Source organism: Rattus norvegicus, chromosome 9 (genome assembly GCF_021556685.1).
Source record: "Rattus norvegicus strain SHRSP/BbbUtx chromosome 9, alternate assembly SHRSP_T2T, whole genome shotgun sequence".
Taxonomy (NCBI): domain Eukaryota; kingdom Metazoa; phylum Chordata; class Mammalia; order Rodentia; family Muridae; genus Rattus; species Rattus norvegicus.
Window position 1 is genome coordinate 129,097,007 of NC_141542.1, and position 17,282 is coordinate 129,114,288.

The following is a 17,282-nucleotide window of genomic DNA, read 5'->3' on the forward strand; positions in this document are numbered from 1 at the left end:
TGATGTGATTATGAGCCTTTGGCAGATAACCAAGTCACAGGTATGCTTCCCTCATGGAGTGTTCATGAGTGCGGCTCTGTCCTCAGAAAAGAGACCAGAGAGCTCCGCTGTTCCTTCTGCCATGGGAACACAGCAAGAAGATTGTAGTCTGGGAATGGACATCTGTGGACCTCAGCAAACACCTAACCTGGCACCCTGACTTAGTATTTCCAGTGTTTCTGTGCTGGAAATTTATGTGACTTTTTTTTATAATGACAGACAATCTATGTTGGGTTCCTGAGGTGGAAACATGCATGTGCCATGCACCATCTGCACAACAGTGTATAATGATGTGTAGACGGCAGCTTTATGAGAGCAAAGAACAATGCCCACATGGTCTTGTAGAAGTGGGGCAATACCCTTTGTATCCAATTTCTTATTTCTAGTTCTATTCCTTCTCGTAGCTTTCCTGATAAAGTGGAAGACGCTATGTCTCTGTAATTATATTTTTCTTACTACTATCTTCTGTCAGCTATCTTCTATTTAAATTAAAAGAGCATTCTATCTTCAACCATATATTCTGAACTCAAAAAGAAAAATAAATTTAAGATACTAGCATGAGACAAATACATTTTCATTACAAAGAACACCTTCCCCAATAAGGAACTAATAGAACACTCAAATTATGTGTTCCCTTGAATTATGTTATGAGTCGGAAGCATTAAAGAGCAGCATTTTGTTTTCCAAAGCATATTCTGTATTTTACAAGCACTAGTTAGTGGCACTTATAAAATACAACACAGCCAGCCTGTTACAAGAAGTTCATGATGTCAAAGAGAAGTCAAATCACTTTTTTTTAATGTTCAAATCCACAGTCTTTATTTAGCATTCATGTTCTTTCCCTTTCTGTAGACTTTGGCACTGTTTACAATTAATTTCAATCATTAATTTATAAGTGCTACTGAGAGATAGGGTTTTAAACTAGCTCAAAACTCAGCAATAGGATCTGACTCAGGAAGACAGATGGCTAAAATTGCAGGAGGGCTGGTGCAGACTCACTGACCCTCCGGATGTCACTGGAAGTGAGTAAATGAGTAATGAGTTCTGTTCTGCCCCTGTGATGTTTGTTCAAGCCCCCATTGTGTCCTGCAGATAGTATTCCAGGAAACCGGGGCTGAAGCCTAGCCAGATGTGTATCAGATGCAGATGCTTTCTCAACTCTGACAAACATTTACCCTAAAGGACAGGAATCAAGATCTGTTCTCAGGAGAATGAGGGCTTGATATTTCCCCTGATTTAAACCCTAGAGTCTTAAGAACAATCCTGTGACTTTGAGAGTTCCCCTTGTGACATTTTTGGTATTTCCTTTTGATGTCCCCTCATCTCCTGGGGCTTGTGACTTCTTCCTTTAAATAGCCCTTCTCCCAGCCACTCAGGGTCAACGCCTCTGTCTCCTGCGTGGCATACATGTAGACTGGGAGCTCCATATTAAACCTTGCCTCTGCTTATTGCATCAAGATTGGTCTCTCATGTGTCTGGGTTCTGCGACTTCCGGAGACTTGAGTGGGTGTATCCTTTCCAGGATGTTTCATTTGGGGGTTCGTCCGGGATTTCTCGACCACCCCAGACCCCAAAGACCCCTTGGAGGTGAATTGGATGTTTTTCTGAGTGTTTCTGAGTGAGTGGCGCCGCATCTGTCAGTCTGTCTGTTCCTTACTTTCGTTTTCAGTCGTCTCCTGGCAGGAGGGTTGCGGATCTGCTTTTAGGGCAGCTGTCCAGGAGGGCCATGAGGACCCTGCAGCTGCAGGGTACAGACATGTCCGGCACTGCAGGCTGCAAACCTGGGGGAAGCCTCGAGGGTGGAGGGGGCCCAGAAGGAACTGGTTGCCTGGTTTTAGGTTCACAATGAGGAGTTTAGATTCCTGGAGGTAGAGTCACGGAGGACTTTGCCTAGTGATCTGGCTTTTAGTTTCTTCTGAAAGAGTCGCACGGGGCAAGTAGTTTTAGACATCCTTGTCTCTCTTGTCATTTTGTTAGACTTATATTTGGGTATTTGTGCTACTTTGTAGACAGAATGGGACAGACTGTGACGAGCCCCTTTTCCCTAACTCTCGGCCACTGGACTGTTGAAGGAAGAAAAAAGAAATTGCAGACTTTCTGTTCCGCTGAGTGGCCGATGTTGGATGGCCGCCAATAGGGACTTTTAATTTAGATGTTATTTGTGCCATTAAAGACATTATTTTTTCCGAGAGAACCAGAGTCCCATCCAGTCCAGCAGGTGTACATCACTGACTGGCAAGATGTGGCTCAGGAACACTGTCGTTGGGTCCAAACCTGGATTCCACTGAAGTCAGGCCCCAGAGCCCTGACTCTGCAATAATCTAAAACAGAGCAAAAGCTGGGGAAGGCGCAGCCCGAATTGCCTTCCTAGAAACTGCCCTCCCCTCAGATCTATCCCAAGATTGAGGAACCCCCAGAGTGGCAAGCTCCCCTCAGGAGCCAGTTCCTACCCCTGTGCTCTAAATGCCCCTGGTTGGGGGGCAGGGAAGTTCCTAAAATAGTTCAAAAAGAATCAACAACAATCTGTGAAGAACTTTTTTTTGCCACTCAAAATTTAGAATTCAGGCTGTGGCTGTGGACAAGGTCAGGATTAATGTTTTCTTTTCCATGGGCCTTTAACCCATTGATACAGCTTGGTTAAGGGCTGCTACTGAGGTCCTGAAAGTCCCAGGTGAAATGGTTACAATTCTTACCTCAGCCACTTGTTTTCTAGCACCCAGGTCCTAACCATCTCTTCATCCTTTTGTTATTAATTCTTACTAGAATCCTAGTGTCATTTAGAGGTTGGTTCTCTTGAGAGGTAAAGCCACCAAGCTGACACAAAAAGAGATATTCATTAAGAAAAAAAAATCTAAGTCCAGAGAGAGAGTCGTTATCAGATCAGCTGACTCTCTGCTCACCTTTCTGTTTCACAGGCACTTTGTGCTTGGGCTTATTTTTACAATGGCCTCTTTGTCCCAAAAAGGCCTCCTGGTTTAGCTGTGTGACTAAATGCTATTTGTCCTCTTCAGTGGATCTCTATTTTCTGGACTCTCTTCTTGTTTTCTCACCATCCCACTTGGGAGGCTTGTTAGTAGCTGTTACCGGTCCTCTTTACTAATGAGGAAATACAGAATCCTACTAGAGGCCAGAAAAAATGTTCCACACATGGAAGGAAGGCCCTCACTTCTGCCTGTTGACTTCAATATGCCTGAAGGTAGGGAGTGCCATGTCTACCGCCAGACACCAATGGTGGGTCTCTGAGGGGCTGGAAAAGGCCACACCATCTGGCGAAGGTAAGAAAAATTTACAGAAAGTTGAGGTGTTAAGATAAGTTGCTGAGAGAGTTAGTGTAAGTTGCAGAAAAAGTAAGGTTATATAACTGAGAGCCTGAGGAAGAGAAAGGAAAAAGAAGATAAAAAGAGCAGGAAGCTAGGGAAGAAAAGAAACAAAAAGAAGAGGAAGCTAGAGAGCTAAAGAGAGATAAAAGACAAGAGAGAAACATATACTAGCCACAGTAGTTAGGGAACCTAGGAAGAAGTATATGGCAACAGAAGATAATTCCTGGCTAAAGGTCAGAGTGCCTATTGTAAGAAAAATGACACTGGGTCAAGGACTGCCCCAGGATAGGGGTAAGCCCATCCAGTTGTTTTGTGAATACGGGGGGGGGGGGGGAGTGGCAACACTCTGTGCTCCTACGCCCAAATGGGCTAGTGTCCAGCAAAAGACCTTGAATACAGGGGGTTACTGGCAACAAACAACACTTGTGGACTGCCTGAAGAACAGTGGACCTTGGCGTGGGCCGGGTAACCCACCAGTTCATGGTCATCCCTGACTGCCCCTATTCCTTGCTCATGAGAAATTTGCTCTCCAAAATGGCTACCGTGGGCTGAAATGGTGGGTGAGGCGATGTGTATACATATCTATAGACTATGTATGTGGAGCTTAAGACCTGTCTAAGTGCACCAGTACCTGATGCTGGGAGATGTGTGGCTTACTGCCGTTCTGCCTGGAACATACCATTCCTGCCAGCTGGGCAATAACAATTATCACCCAATCCAGGACATAAAACTGTGGTAGAGTGGCTGATGTTTTTACCTTTGAATGGAATATCCCAGAGGATGGGACCACTGGTCAGCTGACATGGACTAGATTCTCCACTGGTTGGGGGCAATGTGGTCACCTTGCTGCCCAATCCTGACCTGGAGCCACCACAGCACATGTGTCAAGCGCTGGCAGAAGACCATGAGTGGAGGAAAGACCTCTGCGACAGACTGATTGACCCCTGCTGAAAGCCGAGGCTACCTTCTCTACAGACAGGAGCAGTTCTCTTCATGAAGGTCAGAGATGAGTGGGTGCTGCCATGGTAGACAAACAAATGTCATCTGGGATGGACAAACCTCTACCCCCCCCCAGCACATCAGCACCACAGATGCCTTTGCCATCTCTTGGATGCCCTGATGAAGCCAGCAACTGTGAGTATTATTCATTGCCCAGGACATCAGGAGTGAAGCGATTCAGTGGCATGGGGCAATAACAAAGTAGATTGAGTGGCTCGAAAAATGGCTATGCAAGAGCCTATCCTGGTTACAGGCCTGCAAGAGACAGTCGCTGGGAACTGGGATCGGACTAAAGGATGGCCTCACTTAGAATGTACAACAGAAGAAAATCCCAAATTGCTTAAAAGAAAAAGCACAATGGCACACTTGCGGGGAAAGCTATACTCCCCAGAGAACAAACAAAAGACTCACTTTGCCAAATACACAAATGGACTCATTTAGGAGATAAGAAGCTTGTCCAAGTAGTTAAGGCATATGTAATAGACTTTAAGATTTGAGCCAGAGAGGCAGTAAAAAAGTATAAGGTATGCCAGTAAGTAAATGCTTAACAAGCAAACAGGGCAAAGAGACCTAGAGAGTTTACTGAAAAGTCAAAGTGAACCTCACTGAGATAAAACCAGAAAAATATGGTTACAAGTATCTCCTAGTGCTTGCAGATACCTTTTTAGGAATAAATAGAAGCTTTCCTCACCAAACAAGAGACAGCCTCGGTAGTCATCAAGGAGATATTGGAAGAAATCTTCCCCTGATCTGGAGTGCCCAAGTTAATCTGGTCAGACAATGACCCTACTTTCATTGCCAAGGTAAGCCAGGGTGTGGCCAAGTATTTAGAGGTCGATTGGAAATTACATTGTATCTACAGACCTCAAAGTTCAAGACAGGTAGAGAAAACAAATAAAACTCTAAACAGACCCTGACCAAATTGACCATGGAGGCTGGCGCAGACTGGGTGGCACTCCTTCCCTCTTGCACTCTTCAGAGCAAGAAATATCCCTTCCCGATTCAGCCTTACCCCCTTTTGAGATCTTATATGTGGCCTTGGCTCCTCTGACTGTATTAGATGATGTTACTGAACCAACATATCATAGTAATAATGATTTGTATGCCAGGCTAAAAAACCTACAAGTGATACAGAAAAAAAATCTGGTCACAACGGGCAGCAGCCTATGCCCCAGAGACCCCTGAGACATCTCATCAGTTCCAGGTCGGAAACTCAGCTACATATGATGACACTGAGCCCAGACACTTGAGCATCGCTGGAAAGGACCATACTTGGTGCTGCTGACCACCCTGACAGCTGCCAATTCTCAGCCCTCACCAGCAGCATACTAGCTGTTGGGGCTGAGAGCTGGGACCTAGAGGGACACTCAGATCTTCAAAAAGCTCCCTAGACTTGCACATCAGGTAAGTAGATACATCCGAGATGTATCTGAGAGGTTGCTCTAAGTGTGTTTTAGAAACAAGAAATTCATGTTTGCCCTGGGTTCCATCAAAATAGGTCCCCCAATCGTAGGTGTGGGGGTAGGACATATGTTAGTACTCCTAACACTTCTTGGGACTGTGCCGCAGGGATCACAATCTGTATAAGTTTAAAAGTTCTAAAAGACAGTCATGACCTTGGTGTGTAGGTCCAGATAGTGTCCTGATTGACAGGTACAAGGACATCTATCGGGACTCTGTTTGGAAATACCACCAGCCTCCCATAAGCATTTGTGTAACCAAACAGTAATTAGTTCTAGGACAGCTGCCACTCATTACTCTCTGCTCTAGCTGGGCTGTTACTGATAATTTGCTTGGTTTTAGTTTTTGGCCCATGCATGGCAAATAGGCTAATTGTTTTGTTAAACTTCAGGTGAATTATGTTCAGTTGATGGTTCTGAGACAACAGTACCAAACAGGACTACTGGTGAAGCCGAATATGAGACTTGATACCAATATTCTAAGATTAGAATTACTTAGTAGAAGAAGAGGGGAATGAGAGAGTTTTAAACTAGCTCAAAACTCAGAACAGGATCTGACTCAGGAAGACGGATGGTTGAAAATGCAGGAGGACTGGTGCAGACTCACATACCCTCTGGATGTCACCAGACATGAGTAAATGAGTAACGGGTTCTGTTCTGCCCCTGTGATGCTTATTCAAGCCCCCATTTGCCCTACAGATAATGTTCCAGCCATAGTGTCCTGCAGATAGTATTCCAGGAAACCAGGGCCGAAGCCTAACCAGATGTGTATCAGATGCAGATGCTTCGTCAACTCTGACAAACATTTACACTAAAAGACAGGAATCAAGATCTGTTTTCAGGAGAATGAGGGCTTGACCTTTCCCCTGATTTAAACCCTAGAGTCTTAAGAACAATCCTATGACTTTGAGAGTTTCCCCTTGTGACATATTTGGTATTTCATTTTGATGTCCTCTCATCTCCTGGGGCTTGTGATTTCTTCCTTTAAAGAGCCCTTCTCCCAGCCACTGAGGTTCAACTCCTCTGTCTCCTGCATGGGATACGTGTCGACCGGGAGCTCCGAACGGAATAAACTTCGCCTCTGCTAATTGGATCAAGATTGGTCTCTCGTGTGTCGGGGTCCTAGACTTCCCGAGACTTGAGTGAGAGTCTCCCTTCGGGGATCTTTCAACATACATGAATGACAGAAAAAGCCACTCTTAAAAAGACTTTAGGAAATAACCTGTGGTGGTTTGTTACCACCCCATAGGTGTTGAAAGACCATAAAGGCACAGAATTAAGATTTGGGGAAAAAAGAGCTCTTTTTCTCCTCTGCTCTCTCAGTGCCCCTTCCTCTCTCCTACTGACCCCCTTTTCCCATGGCAATTTCCCTGGCCTTGGTCCTTGGGGCCAGTAAACTTGCCCACAAGAAAGCATCTTCCCAATAACCTGTCTTTGATATAAAAAAAGAAGTATTTGAAGAAGCAATTGCTAATAAATTTTAGAAATTGATTGATACCAGCAACATAACTGAAAAATTCATAAAATATTAAAAATATAAATAGGTCTGGAAATTAAAAATATAAAGCCTTACACATCATATCTCCAACCAGCTACATCTATACCCAAAACAATAAGCCTGTCAAAAATCTATACACATTATTGTGTCACACTTGAATTTCTGAGAAGAAAAGATTTTGAAGGCAACCAGAGAAACAATAGCAACATTAATGCATCAAGTGTAGATAAAAATTATAGTCATTGTCATACCAGAACTTGTAGTAGCTTGAAGGTATCTTTACCATGGCCTATGGGAAGAAAGAAACTACTAATCCATAATTGGACATAAACAGTAAACTAAACAGAATAAAGACTTGTGCAGGCAAACAAATGTTGAGTACACATCTTCTGTGTACTCAATTCAATCAGTGGATCAATTTCATGATAAAATGTTTTTCAGGCAGGAAAGACTATGACACCAGAGAGGAACCGGGACCTATACTGTACAGAAAACATACTAAGAATCAAATAAATAACTTCTATTTTAACATTCTCTAAAAGAATATTGGCAGTGGTAAAAATAGTATCAGTAGTCTATTTGTTTACAGAACACACAGAGGTAAAATATGTGGTAATGCTGATAACAACACCACAAAGTTAGGAAGGAAAATTGAGAGTTTAGTATGATAAGTTCTTCATAGTGCAGATAATTTGAATCTAGGCTCTGATTCATTAAAAGCGTACCCTGTAAACACTGGGATAACTACAATATTGCACATAATTGTGATGCTCTTTTATGTGAATACAACATGCCCTCCAGATCAAGGAAGACCTGAGATTTTAGAACCATGAGGTCCTTTACTGCAGGGACAGCACTGGAGCCTCCTGGGAAGTCAGAGTAGAGCTGCCTTGGGATGAAGGTCTGGACTTGTTGGAGGACGTGAATCACTGTAGAGCTGAGCTGTGACGTCTTATGCTTAAGCTCCACCCAGGGTGGAAGACGTCCCTTCCTGGCTGCCTTCGGATCAAGGACTCTCAGCTCTTTCTCCAGCACCGTGTCTGCCTGCGGCTGCCATGTTTTCTGCTAATATGATGATGGACTTAACATTAACTGAGACTGAAGGCAGCCCCAGTTAAATGTTCACCTTTGTAAGAATTTCCTTGGTCATGGATCGCTTCACAGCAATGAAACCCTAAGACAATGGTTCTTGGATGCTTGAAGTCTAATGCAGGGAAATTCATTAAATGTTACCAAAATGCTTTTCAAAGAGAATAATGAGGAATGAGTAATAATTCAACCATAACGATGAAGTGAATAATAAAAATGTGCAATTTATAACTAGAAATGCCACAGATTTTAACATTCAACACATAAAAATACATTAATCATGAATTGTTTAAACACACCAATTAAAAGACAGTGAGTATTCAACTGGTTAAAAAGCAATATTAAACTCTGTACTGTCTACAAGAATGTTTATGGTGGATACCTTAACTAATAGAATTCTGAAGTCGCTATACTAATGTCGGACCAAGTCGAACTCAGAAGATAAAATTATGAAGAATGGTGTTGCTTGGGAGGAAAAGGCTAATTACTGAGAGTATATAGCAATGCAAAAAGTATGTGCATGGAATGTGAGAGTTTCTAAGGAGGTGGAGTAAAGCCTCGAAAAGAGTCGAGGTGGTAGTGGCTTATGCCTTTAATCCTAGCACTTGGGAGGCAGCGGGAAGAGGATCTCTGTGAATTCTAGGCAAGCCTGGTCTACAGAGAGAGTTCCAGGACAGCAAGGACTACACAGAGAAACCATGTCTCAACAAACAAACAACAAACAAACAAACAAGCTTAAAACAAAAAACAGAAGAAAACATGGAAAGGCACAAATGTAAATTCAGGAATCCAGTTTTGAGCTGTGCATGGTGGTTTTTCATGTCTGTAATCCCAGAATTCATGAGTCAGAGGCAAGATGATTAGATGTTTGACCCCAGGCTACCCTCATTCCCAACTGTATAGCCCTAGGCTTATATGCAGCTGAGCCTTCGGGTTCCAGCTAAGACTAGAAAATGGACACTTTTGGGTCTAAACCTCGATTGCCAGGTTACATTTATCCAATTGGGTTTGTCTCAGACTTTGCATGGACAGCTACGTCCAGGCTGGTAGGAGGAATGGTTTAAACAACACATGGCTGGTTGCCATCTTGACTATGGGGTAAAGAAGGAGGAGTCATAGCTTCACCACTGACTTAAGGCAGCCACATGGCTGGCAGCCATCCCTGTTCTGGGTCGGAAAAAAAGAAAGGAACGCTTGGTGGCCCTGACAGCCAAACCTTGTCCTGTAATAGTTACCCACTTGGTATTGTGAAGGAGTTACATAGTTTTCTCTTGTTAAAACTTAGTTTTTGTCTTCCTAAAATTATGGTTATGCTCTGTCTGTACTCTTTAAAAGGTATTTATTTTTAACATACAGGGACAATTTAGAGCAGGTAACTAAAAACAGACAAAGTTTGTTTAGCTCAGACATGCGTGGTAGGTAGCAGACCTCAAAGCTGTCGGAGAACCTGCTGAGAATTGCATTTGAAATGCTTTAACTCACCATGACAGAGGCTCCCTAATCCTAGCAGTGACCCCTTCAAGGCCTCCAAGAGGATGTGGGCATCGTGACCAAGGACTCCACCTGGACTGGGGTGCACTGATGACTGGGCATTACTGCCCCAATGCCTCATACACTGCCAGGACCTTGCCCAAACCGTGGACAAATGGGGCAGAGGACAGGCCTTCTGTTGCTTATGATAGAGTCAGGTCGTTCTCCCGAGTTTCTCCAGGAAGAGCAGGGTTGCCAGGCCTGGCAGTCAACGCTGACCTTGTGGTGGGACCTTGGTCTCCAGTGAAGCCATCGACACCACAGCATCCCAGTCGGGCAGGCATCAGGGTAACCGGTCACTCTCTTCCATTAATTGATACGTAGGCCTGTGAATTATCCTCTTGCTCAGTCAGGTAAAATCCACTCTTCTCAGGTCTGAAGGGTTTAAGGACAGATGAGTGAAAGAAACAACTTTCTTCTATTCCTTTACCTAAAGACACTCACTTTCCCATAACGGACCCCGGTTATCCACCATCCGCGTCTCACGGTGAACAGCCAGATAGGAGGAAAGGGTACAGTTTAAATTTCATCCAAGGTCTGAGGATACGAAAGCTCTGAGGAAGTGTTTTTGGCTCTAAGGTGTTTTAAGGTTGGTAAACGCACGTTACAAGTGTTAGAGGATGGAATAAAAAGTGTGGAAAAGACTGAAAAACCCTACCTGTTCCTTCCCCGCACTGTGGTCCGGGTGCAGTGAAGCTCTCTGTGTTCGCTCCAGTGCAGCCCTTCAGACTCCAGTACACCTGCTCAGTCTCCAGTGCGTCCCCTCAGTTTCCAGTGCAGCGGCTCAGGCTCCACTACAGCTCCTCTTCCCCATCAGGCCTGGAACTTTCCTCATTGAGGTTAAGTAGGAGGATTGCAGATGGAGGAAGGCACTGTCTCTGGCGGATCCGGTCCTGCTTTTCTCTGTTTCTAAGGACATTTCACAGACTTTCATACACTGCCTTCGAGGGCACTGCATTCAGTTTGTCAAAAACCTAAAACCCTGACAGCCCGACCTCTCCTACTAACAAAGGGTTGACTACAAATCACTGAATGTAAATTATTGGGCCTCATGGACATCAGCATGGGACCCACACAAAGAAACGACCACGTAACTGTACCGTGGCTACACCACCCCTGAGTCTATTATAGACCCAAAGGCTAAGTCGGGGCACCACAGAGACGTTTGCACATCTGTGTTTATTTCCACAATAGTCAGAAAGTGGAATCAGCCCAGATGCTCGACAGATGCACAGATAAAGAAACTATGCTTCATATGTAATGGAAGTTTATTCAGCCATAAAAAGAGCGAAATTGTGAAAGATCTATGCAGGAAAATGGTGCCAAATTGAGATCATGTTAAATGAAATTAAGTCAGACTCAGAAATACAAATATTGCATTTTTCTTTTCTATGCATAATCTACATTTCAACCGAAAGACATGGAAGAGGTGGGCAATTACTGTTAGTGTATGTAATGGCTATTCCTGGATGTCAACTTGACTATATCTGAATTAACGACAATCTAGACTTGCAGGGCTCACCTGTGATCCAGACCTTGCGGCTTGAAAACACACCTTTAATCAGGTTATACCTTCTCCTGGAGAGAGACACAGGATATTGGGAGAAGAAAGATTCCCTTTTCACCTGCTTGAACATTATAACAGCACATCCGCTCCTTCTACTGAATACCCCGGAAACAACGAGCCTCCTGGGACTGAGACAAGTACAAGATTCTTGGATTTCCAACTCACAGCTGACCAACATTTAGAGCTGGGCAACAGACTGTAAGTCATCATGTCAAATTCCTTAGGGTCAGGGTCGGGGTGGGGGTTGGGGGTGACGGTTGGGGGTTAAAGGGTGAGGGTTAGGGTTTGGGGGGTCATGGTTTGGGGGTCAGGGTTTAGGGTTAGGGGGTCAGGGGTAGAGGGTTAGGGTCAGGTTCAGGCTCAGGGTGAAGTATATGGTTAGAAGGGGTCAGGGTCAGTGTCAGGGTCATGGTTAGGGTTAGGGGGATTTACGGATAGGGTCAAGGTTATGGTTATGGTCAGGGTCGTGGTCGGGGTCAGGGACGGAGTCAGGGTTTAGCGATAGGGGTTATGGATTAGGGTTAGGGTTAAGGGTTAGGGTTAGGGGTTAGGGTTAAGCTTAAAGGTTAGGGTTAGGGTAGGGTCAGGATCAGGGTCAGGTTCAGAGTCAGTGTCAGTTTCTGTTTCTGATGACTTCATAGAAGCCTCCCATTTCTTTCCATTTTCTCCTTGTAACTAATATTCTTTTTTTTCTTTCTTTTTCTTTTTTTCTTTTTTTTTAATTTAGAGAATACTTTATTAGTTTTTGTAATCAAACCCACGTAGATAAGACCTTACATATTTAATACAGTGTGTTACCCCTGTACAAATGGAAAAAACTTAAGTTCAACATTTCTAGACCAATATGGCTGTTAGTTTCTGTACAGTGCCAACTCAACACAGTAAACGGGGATACTTTTTTCCAAAGTTGACAGCACAGCTAAAGTTTCAAAAAATTCAAATTATATATCTGTATATATATATTTATATTTATATAAAAAGACCAATAATAGCAGTGTGTTATGCATCAACAGCAGCAACAGCTTTTACAGGTTCTGCAGTCATCTGAACAAAACTGTAGAGACATCCAGCACACTCCATTAAAAAAAAAAGTAAAAAAACAAAACCCGGGGTTGGGGATTTAGCTCAGTGGTAGAGCGCTTGCCTAGGAAGCGCAAGGCCCTGGGTTCGGTCCCCAGCTCCGAAAAAAAGAACCAAAAAAAAAAAAAAAAAACCCGAGAAAACAGCACAGTTCTGTTACTCTTGTGGTACCTGGCACCATTTTTTTTTAAATTAGCTTCTCAATCATCATCTGGAAAAAAAACAATCTGAGCAACATCATTAAAAACAGCTCCGATAAAGCACGGTCACTACTACGTATCATGAAGCAGGTACAAGCTATTTTACATCCACAGAGGTATGATACAGTACTGTCCTACATCTATAATACTAGAGGATACAATTTAAAAGGCATTATTTGAGACTTGATTCTACTTTTCCAGCAGAGGGCCCAAAGGATGGTGTGACACAGCTTTGTAAAGAAACATACTCTAGACAGGATTTCCTTTCACTAGTGGCACAGTTCTAAGGATTCATTCTCTCCATGAATGTCAGCTAAAACCGTTATTAAAAAAATGAAATATCCCTAAAACAAAACCGTATAACCACCGGATTCACATGAAGATGACCTAGTGGAGACAAGCTGGACCTCACCTTACCAACAAGCTATCAAATCTGTTATGTTTAAACAGTGAGACCTCCAAGGAAGGAGATGCCAAGTAGTGCTTCAAAGCTTCGGACCACAATCAAACACAGCATCCTTTTCAACAGAAGCAGAAGCTCATCTGAATATGCTCAAGGATGCTGACATCAACATTTAATCATCTCCTCACTCATCCAGGAAGAAGCGGAGATCAGTTACTACTGTACTTTATTGTGTTCAACCAAATCACCATGTTACAAAAATAGCAAGCTGCCATAATAAAAAATAAGGCTCCTCTATCCAGCACCAGATAGCATCATTTTACTTTCAAGCCTAGAAATTGCATACTTGTATATAAACCAACCGAAGATGAGGATTGAGAGTTCATCTTGGTGGATTTTTCCTTTGATGAATATGAAGTGTCCTTCCTTATCTTTTTTGATGACTTTTAATTGAAAATTGATTTTATTTGATATTAGAATGGCTACTCCAGCTTGCTTCTTCTGACCATTTGCTTGGAAAGTTGTTTTCCAGCCTTTCACTCTGAGGTAGTGTCTGTCTTTGTCTCTGAGGTGTGTTTCCTGTAGGCAGCAGAATGCAGGGTCCTCATTGCGTATCCAGTTTGTTAATCTATGTCTTTTTATTGGGGAGTTGAGACCATTGATGTTGAGAGATATTAAGGAATAGTGATTATTGCTTCCCGTTATATTCATATTTGGATGTGAGGTTATGTTTGTGTGCTTTTCTTCTCTTTGTTTTGTTGCCAAGATGATTAGTTTCTTGCTTCTTCTAGGGTATAGCTTGCCTCCTTATGTTGGGCTTTACCCTTTATTATCCTTTGTAGCGCTGGATTTGTAGAAAGATATTGTGTAAATTTGGTTTTGTCATGGAATATCTTGGTTTCTCCATCTATGTTAATTGAGAGTTTTGCAGGATACAATAACCTGGGCTGGCATTTGTGTTCTCTTAGGGTCTGTATGACATCTGTCCAGGATCTTCTGGCCTTCATAGTTTCTGGCGAAAAGTCTGGTGTGATTCTGATAGGTCTCCCTTTATATGTTACTTGACATTTTTCCCTTACTGCTTTTAATATTCTTTCTTTATTTTGTGCGTTTGGTGTTTTGACTATTATGTGACGGGAGGTGTTTCTTTTCTGGTCCAATCTATTTGGAATTCTGTAGGCTTCTTGTATGCCTATGGGTATCTCTTTTTTTAGGTTAGGGAAGTTTTCTTCTATGATTTTGTTGAAGATTTACTGGTCCTTTGAGCTGGGAGTCTTCACTCTCTTCTATACCTATTATCCTTAGGTTTGATCTTCTCATTGAGTCCTGGATTTCCTGTATGTTTTGGACCAGTAGCTTTTTCTGCTTTACATTATCTTTGACAGTTGAGTCAATGATTTCTATGGAATCTTCTGCTCCCGAGATTCTCTCTTCCATCTCTTGTATTCTGTTGGTGAAGCTTGTATCTATAGCTCCTTGTTTTTCTTTTGATTTTTCTATGTCCAGGGTTGTTTCCATGTGTTCTTTATGATTGCTTCTATTTCCATTTTTAATTCCTTCAACTGTTTGATTGTGTTTTCCTGGAATTCTTTCAGGGATTTTTGTGTCTCCTCTCTATGGGTTTCTACTTGTCTATTTATGTTTTCCTGGAATTCTTTCAGGCATTTTTGCAATTCCTCTCTGTAGGCTTCTACTTGTTCTCTAAGGGAGTTCTCCACGTCTTTCTTGAAGTCCTCCAGCATCATGGTCAAATACGATTTTGAAACTAGATCTTCCTTTTCTGGTGTGTTTGGATATTCCATGTTTATTTTGGTGGGAGAATTGGGCTCCGATGATGCCATGTAGTCTTGGTTTCTGTTGCTTGGGTTCCTGCGCTTGCCTCTCGCCATCAGATTATCTCTAGTGTTACTTTGTTCTGCTATTTCTGACCGTGGCTAGACTGTCCTATAAGCCTGTGTGTCAGGAGTGCTGTAGACCTGTTTTCCTGTTTTCTTTCAGCCAGTTATGGGGACATAGTGTTCTGTGTTCGGGAGTGTAGTTTTTCTTCTCTACAGGTCTTCAGCTGTTCCTGTGGGCCTGTGTCTTGAGTTCACCAGGCAGGTTTCTTGCAGGGGAAAAGTTGGTCCTACCTGTGGTTCCAAGGCTCAAGTTTGCTCGTGGGGTACTGCCTAAGTCCTCTCCGCTGTGGCAGCAACCGGGAAGATCTGTGCCACTCTTTCCGGGAGCCTCGGTGCACCAGGGTTCCAGATGACGTTTGGTGTTTTCCTCTGGCATCTGGATGTGCACAGAGTGCAGTCTCTTCTGGTTTCGCAGGCGTGTCCGCCTCTCTGAAGGTTTAGCTCTCCCTCCCACGGGATTTGGGTGCAGAGAACTGTTTATCCGGTCTGTTTCCTTCAGGTTCCGGCAGTGTCTAAGGCGCAGGGGTCCTGCCGCTCCTGGGCCCTCCCCTACGGGAACCCAGAGGCCTTATACAGTTGCCTCTTGGGCCAGGGATGTGGGCGGGGTGGGCAGTGTTGGTGGTCTCCTCCGCTCTGCAGCCTCAGGAGTGCCCACCTGACCAGGCGGTGAGGTCTCAGTAACTAATATTCTGAAGAGGTTTACTTAGCATAAGACACAGCTTCTGCAAGGCCTCCTCACTCCAACATTTATACTTTCTACCTTTTACTTTTCCTGTCTTTTTCATTCTCTGGGACCTTCTACTTAGTAACCTGTCACTGATGTTTCAAGGCACTGGTGTACTTAAGAAATAATTCTGGGAATATCTTTGCTGTATAAATGTCTAAGTGGATAGACTTGCACTATACTTGCAGTCCATATTTAAATTGTTTAAAACTTAACCTGGGACTTAAGGGTGACAGCATAGGTGGAAAATAAAATCTATTCTCAGCCAGCTCTTCTTTGAGCATTAGCCAGAGTTGAATGTATGCTGTCATTAAAGAGATTTTCTCAAGTAGTCTTTTGTGTGTGCAGTGCTTTCTCCCTGGGAAGGCATATTCATTCTAGGAGAGCTGCATCTTTGGCCTTTTATAAAAATGTTTCTGAGAAAAGCTGTTTACTCAGGCACCTTGACCCCAGTCTGTTGTTCCCCAGGGCAGTGACCTTGCTTTCTTCCTGATTAAACATCTTAAATTCTTTAGTTAAAGACTGTATCACAACAGACTTTTAAAATTACTCATTTGTGTGTGAACTGTTCATTGCAGTAACAGAAAAAAGATTTGCACGTGAAGCATGGTTTCTGCCTTCAGACTAGAACGGGAGGAACAGTTTACTGTGTAGCCTGCACAGTGAAACAGGATAGGCAATAACTAGACCACAGACTAAATGTAAGGGAGTCAGCTGCAGAACCACCACTATGAAGAAAGACTTGATTCAAGCAGGGTAAGTAATTTTGTAATTTCCCAGCATGTATTAATTCATGTATGTGAAGGAAAACAGACTAGACTCAGGGATGGGTGTATAATTTGGGTAGATTAGGTAAGTCAGTGACTATTGACTTACCAATGAGGAGACTGTCCTATGAAGAGATATGCAATCTTTGTTGACATAGTTAAGTCAGCTCAGAAATGTGAGACACAAACCATTGACTATAGCTGTGTTTGTCAGATTACAGATCTTTGAAGCTAGCATTGCATACAGGGACAAGGTCGAACACTATCTTATTAATACCATCCCCTCTACCAGGGAGTGGTGTACTCTTTTTCAAAGTCAGTATACCTATGTGTTTTTCAATTTTGTTTATCTTTCTAAAAAGTCAGTTGATGGTATTACTTTTTTTAAAAAGATGTATTTATTTATTTATTTATTATACATATATATATATACATACACACACACACACACACACACACACACACACACTGTGGCTGTCTTCAGACACATGAAAAGAGGGCATCAGGTCTTATTACTGATGGTTGCAAGCCACAAAGTGGTTGCTGATTTGAACTCAGGACCTCTTGGAGAGCAGTCAATGCTCTTAACCACTGAGCCATCTCTCCAGGCCCCTGGTATTACTTTATTTATTTATGGTTTTTTTTATTAACTTGAGTATTTCTTATTTACATTTCAAATGTTTTTCCCTTTCCCGGATTCCGGGCCAA

The 17,282-nt window shown here is 43.0% G+C and overlaps 1 long non-coding RNA gene across 6 annotated transcripts in view; it reads left to right on the top strand.

Moving 5' to 3' along the window:
- The first annotated feature begins 1,406 nt into the window (after positions 1 to 1,406).
- LOC148003919 (uncharacterized) overlaps positions 1,407 to 17,282 on the top strand; it is a 30,151-nt gene continuing 14,275 nt past the window's right edge. The window contains exons 1-4 of one of the 6 annotated variants that reach the window (XR_015629919.1): positions 1,407 to 1,626; positions 5,468 to 5,762; positions 10,651 to 11,700; positions 13,233 to 13,482. This is a non-coding gene — a long non-coding RNA (uncharacterized LOC148003919). Of the gene's footprint in view, positions 1,627 to 5,467; positions 5,763 to 10,650; positions 11,701 to 13,232; positions 13,483 to 16,385; positions 16,564 to 17,282 lie in introns of those variants that run through there. The other 5 variants (XR_015629917.1, XR_015629918.1, XR_015629920.1 and 2 more) reach the window with 5 other exon arrangements.